The sequence below is a fragment of the Passer domesticus genome, chromosome 16 (assembly GCF_036417665.1).
Source record: "Passer domesticus isolate bPasDom1 chromosome 16, bPasDom1.hap1, whole genome shotgun sequence".
NCBI lineage: Eukaryota > Metazoa > Chordata > Aves > Passeriformes > Passeridae > Passer > Passer domesticus.
Window position 1 is genome coordinate 1,707,626 of NC_087489.1, and position 6,060 is coordinate 1,713,685.

Below are 6,060 nucleotides of genomic sequence, written 5' to 3' on the forward strand. Positions count from 1 at the left end.
AAAGAAAATACATTCCCAGTAGCAAAATCTGCCCTCTGCAAGTGTTCCAGCAGGAGAGATTGGCAGGTGAGTGATTCCTATGCACAGCTCTGCTTCAAGGGCAGCAGAACAGAGGGGTTTAACCAAACATTTTAAAGCCCATCTTTTCCTATTTTCAAAGTTTGCCAGAGGGAATGATTGAAGGTATTTAATCTATGGATAGTTCTTTGTTTATGCTGTTGGGTTTTTTGAAAGTGGTTTCAGACCATCAGCTTAGAGGCACTTACTGTATTTAAATGAATATATCCATGTGAATTTCTTCTGGAAGGAACCACTTCATCATCCAGCCTGATCTCCTGTCTTATATTCAGCATTTGGACATCCCTTAGGATTCCAATGGACTTACTCTTCAACTTTTCCAGGTATCTTAAAATGAAGAGACATGAACCCCCAGGAAGCATTCATGATTTCAGCTGGATCCTGGGTTGGTCTCTGTGGGTAGAAGGATCAGCACTCACTGTCTTCCTTCTCTTCTGTTTTGCACCATGGGAGAGTAGGAGCATGTTTTGCCTCTCAGGGTCAAACTTGGGAAGTGTCTTGCTTTAGGCTGGTATTTTTGAGATGTTTTGGGGTAGGGGAGAATCATCTGGTACTCTTCAATGCCCACTCTCTATTTTAGATGGTTAAATGTTTTCCTGTGTCACCTTGGCTGCTGTGCTCACACCACCTTTGGCTGTTGAGCTGCTTCCTCCTGCACCTTCAAGGTGCTGCAGTGCTGAGAGCACAGGCATCCTCCATGATCTCCACATCCTGTGCTAGTCAGTGCTTAAGTGCAGTTGCCACTTCCCAGATTTGTGACTCCCGTCCTCACCTTGCTCAAGGTGTTGTTTTCAGTCATGTCTCTGCCCCACCAAGCCCTAGGTCAGAGCTGCTGCTCCTGACCTGGCAGTCAGAATTAACCACTGTCCTGTCTCCCTGCCCCTGCCCCAGCAAATGTGGGAAGCAGAACCTGGACCCTAAGAACAAGAACCAGAGCTAAGAACCAGAGCTGTAAAGGAGATGAATGTAGAGTAGGTGAAGACTAGCAAATCTTGCGGGGGATGAGCATCACCCGGGAGGGGACTGCTTGTGCCAGCTTGGTCCCTGTGAAATGTGCCACTGCCACTGCCTGGAACCACTCTCAGGAGCAGTGGAAGCCACGCCCTGCCTTGTATTTTCCCACTTGTATTTTCCACATTCTCCTGCTTGTTGGAGAATGGTTTAATCCTGGTGGTTTTCTGCACCACAGGGATGTGTTGAAGTACTGCTTGAGCATTTGGAGAGACTTGCTGATCCCCTCTCCAGGGGTGCTGAATGAGGCACTGAGCTCCAAAGCTGCACTGGGTGCTTCCTTCCAGGAAAAGTCCCATTGTAGGGAATTGTAAGGGTTTAAGTTAATCCATACCTAGAACTGCTGTGTCTTCCTAATTCTTCTGCAAAGAGCTGTGCCACAAATGCAGTGGTTATTTCAGGCCCCAGTGTGAGGTTTGGTCCTGGCCACAGCCTTGTACACAAGCATTTTTCTTGACTGATACTGATTTAGAATCATAGAATCATGGAACATCCTGACCTGGACGGGACCCATCAGGATCACTGAGTCCAGCTCCTGGTTGTGCACAGGTCCCCAGGAATCCCACCCTGTGCCTGAGAGCATTGTCCAGGTTTCCTAATGGGGACCTCCTTGTATGGGCGCCTCCCCTCCCCATCTGCCTCTTCACATCTGCCCTGCTTTGTCTGATCTCTGTTGTCTCCTTGATTAATGAACTCTAATCAAGGCTTCTTTGCTCTTTTCTCTGCAAGAGGCTGTGATGAACCCATGTCCTGTCCTTCCCACCCCACTGACCTGCACTGTGTCCAGCTCTCCCAGGCTGGAGAGACCTGTCCCAGCTCTCTGGTGATGATGTTCCTGTGCCACAGGGAACAGGATCTCCATCTTTGGGCACATTGTGTCTGCACAGCCTGGCCCTCAGGCTCCGTGTTCTCCTGAAGCTCTGGGAAGGCAAGGGGAGGACAGCAGCTTACATGAGAGCCTGGGAAAGTTGGCAAGGACATAGGAAAGTCCCTGAGGCTCAGCATGAGTGACCAGTGGGCTCTGCTGCTTATGCAGGGCCTGCCCCTCCTCTGCCTGCAGAGGGACTGTCACCTGTGGGTGCCGTGGGCTGCCCGGCCTCCTGCACCCTGATGGGGCACTGGTGTATTAACAATCCTGTGATCCTTCCCAGACTCATCTGGTGAGGGTTTTTTTGACCACTGCCCCTTCTTCAGGTGCTCAGGGCTGCCCTGTGCATCCCACGTGTGTTCTTCCTGAAGCTGCTGAACATGTTGAGGGAGTAGTTGTTTTGCTTACAGTCATTCAACCTGCTGGGCAGCTTGCTCTGCTCATTTGTGGGACAGAAGAGATGGCTGGGCCTCAGCCTTCCACTGGGAATGCAGAGCTCACACGAGAGTGATTCCACCTTCTGCTGTTACATCTCAGTGGCTGTTCAGATGTGACGTGCTGGGAGCAGCCAGGGAGTTCAGGACAAGTGGCAATAGATCTGCCAGAGGGACCTGGGGCAGGTTAGTGGAGACACTCCCAAACACTGCCTTGATTTTTAAAAATATTTTAGGAAGCCTTCTGTGTATAAAAAACATATTTTGTTTTTTGTGGTGGTTTTTTTTTGTGGGTTTTTTTTTTTTTGTGTGTGTGGGTTTTTTTGTTTGTTTTGTTTTTGTTTGTTTGTTTGTTTGTTTGTTTTTCCAAGGCAAACTTCTTCAGTTTAACTTGTCACGTAAAGAGCAGCATCTGTAACCAGCAACATCTTCTGTCCTGCTGTTGCTGTCTCATGCAGGTGTGTTCATCTGGGAGGGCCCTGCACAAGCTGCTGAGTCTGGATCCTGTTGGGAGCTGCTGCATCTCTTCCAGAGGTGAGAGCTCCCTCATGCTCATTGTGGAGGTGAGGAGTCCTGCACACTCAGAGCCTTCATTAATGACTACATCACAATGAGCTGGGCTCCTTCATGCCTCATCCCACCTGCCAGCTCCTGGGCTGCTCCACATCCTGTCAAAACCAGGCATCTTAGGCAGATTTACTCAGTGTCCCACATCCTTCCCCGTGCACCCTCTTCCTGCTGGTAGCCAGAGCCAGTGATGTTACAACACCCAGTTCTGTCTCTGTGGATTCCCTTTGGAAGGAGGCACAGAAGGGGTGTCTGGACGTGCTTTTTCCCATGTTCAGTACAGGGCAGCAGCTGAAGGAAGCAGCACAGTGTGGTCCCTCTCCTGCCAGCTGTGCATCAGCCACCTGAGCAGCTCGGGGCTGCACCTCAGGGATCACCACAGCAGATCCATGGACTCACACTGGCTTCCCTGCATGGCACAGGGGTGGTGGAGACCTTGGAGCTGCAAGGGGACAGAACCTCTGTGCTGGGCACACCACTGGGCAGGGCAGCAGGGCCGGGGGGTCCCTGCCTCCCCTGATATCCTTTGTGGTTGGATCATTTGGCCTGTGACTGGCAACTGGTCCAGTGGCCTCCTTCAGCTGTGCAGGTGTGAGGCTACCTCTTCCCTGATGTGAGAGGGTCTTAACAAATGAATTGTAAAGATGAAACATGGGATTTGTGTGCTGCCACTGTGCTTAGATTCTGTAACACCATGGTTGGGAATCTTGGACAAAGAAAGGGGGAGATGTGACTTTGCTCTGTGGGTTCAGTGCTGACAGAGCTCAGTGCAGGAACTAAAATTGGGGCTTTTCTCATCCAGCTGTGCTGGCTGAGTGCATCTGGCCAGTGAATTCTGCAGTGGAGCACTGCTATGCAGTGCCTTCCAGAAATGCTGGTACAGTACTGAGGAGCACCCTGATGTTTCAAGATGGAAGATTGGATTTCAGTCTGAAATAGAGGGGGGAGAAAAAAGCAAATCTGGCTTCTCGTGTTCCCAGGTGAGTGCTCTCCAAGATCTATCAGGAAACAGGCGGGCAGGCTGCCTCCCATGTGTGCGTGAAGAGGAAGCAGCAGGTACATTCTGTGGAGAGCCCAGGCAGGGTGTTTGTGTTTGCTGAGCTCCAAGAACATCTGTGGGATGGAAGAATGAAGTATTGCCTAATGCTTGGCTGAGCTCAGTTATCAGCCAGAGCAGAGCTGCCCAGGGACATTGACTTGGAAGTGGCACTTGGGGCGTGCATTCAGCCACAGGGAATTTTCCCCTTGTCTTTCTCTGCTGATTAAAGAAGGTGTGTGGACAAGACTTCCAGATAAGATCCCTGCTTTTAGCTGGTAAAGATGGGCTGATGAGATTCCCACATCCTGTGTTGGCCAATCAGCCTCTGGAGTGCCAATTAGAGTGCTTTTGCCAGACAGCAGGGACAGGACACCTCTCATCTAATTTTAGATGTCTGCATGGCAAACCTCTGTCACTGACTTGGGCAGCCCCAGCTCCTGTTGTCAGTGGGGGAGATAAGAGCTTCCCAGGCACATTTCATCCAACCTGTTCCAGGTGTCTGCTGCAGGGTGAGGTAACTGACTCCTGGAAGTCTCTGCCTCTCCCCACCAACCCTGGAGGAGCCCAGCCTGACAAGCTGGGCTGGAGATGTTTACATCGTGTGTGCTTTCATGTGCTGAGGACCATGAGAAATGACTGGAGGGAGAGCAGATCATTACCAAACAGTGCAAATCCCTTTGCAAATCCCCTTTACAGAATCAGCAGCAGAATATGCATTTGATGACTTCTTTTAAAATTCACACTCTTTCCAGCTCTTTAGGAAGGCAAAAAGTAGGGTGATGGTATATTTATTGTCTGTTATCACCCTGGCAAAGCAGCTCCAGAAAAACACCACATTACAGCTCCTTCCCTTTGTTACTTCACCAAACTTCCTTACACTGGGTTGGCTGTTCACTTCTCATTTTAAGTTATTCTTTAAGCTGTTCCAACGTTTACTTTCACCCATAACACTTCTGTGCCAGCAGCTTTGTTATAGTTTTGTCCCATCCCTACTTTGCCCTTGCTCACTGCATCACAGCCAACTGGCAGTCAACTTCTGTTTCTTGTTCAATCAATGCAATGTTCTTGCCATTTGCAGTCCTGCTCAGGCTTCATCCTGACTTCAGGCATCCAGAGACTAGACAGCTAATCCAAACTAATCATCCCACTCAGCTGTGGTCCATGGAGAGTGACAGTCCTTTGGGGACATGATTCATCCCAGCTGACTTAGAGCCTGGTGTCTGGATGTGCTGGTGCACACTCAGGCATGGCTGTCCCTACTCCATTGACTATCACCCCATGATTATTCCAGGGCACACATTTAGCTTTTACATTACTTAATTTAGTTTAATACCAAGAGAATTTGTAGATAAAAGGCCAATTGAGTATATCAACTTTCCAGCCAGTTTTTCATTCCCTGGTTGCCTGTGTGCAGTTCAGTAGCTCCAGGGTGAGCTGATCTCTGCTCCTCTGCAGTTCTTCACACGTTGTGTTCTCGTGGTGTGTTCCTACACAGTGCCTTAATTCACATAGCAATGGCTGCCTGTACTGTTCCTCCAAAAATAACTCCACTGAGCTTTTGGGAAGCTGGAATTAACTAATCCCCAATAAGCAGTGCATGGGTAGTATCATCATTCACACAGCACCAGACTCCTAAGGCTGAATGTCCTTGAAGGATTTCCAGGGAGATGCTAAATGAGCATGTGAAATATTGCACTTCTCGCCTGCAGTACCTAATGACCAAGATTCCTGCTGTGATTCCTACAAACACCATGACTCTGTGTGTCAAGAAATAGACTGTTCTGGTGTAGCAGAGCCAAGCTCCCAAGAAATGCTAAGAAGGAGCATTATCTGTGGCTCAGGGATGAGTAAGTTTCTCTGCTGAGTCTGATTACCCAGTTGGGATATTTGTATTTCATTATAACTGACACTAAGCAGCGTGTTTGATTTGGAACAAATTTCAAGCAGGAACAAGTTCCAGCATCTGCATTTCCTCTGCAAGCACAGTGAGGGACAAAACAGGTTAGAGCCTGCTAGGCCAAGGGTGGGGACCTCTCTAGGGACGGGAAGGGAAGGGCAGAACA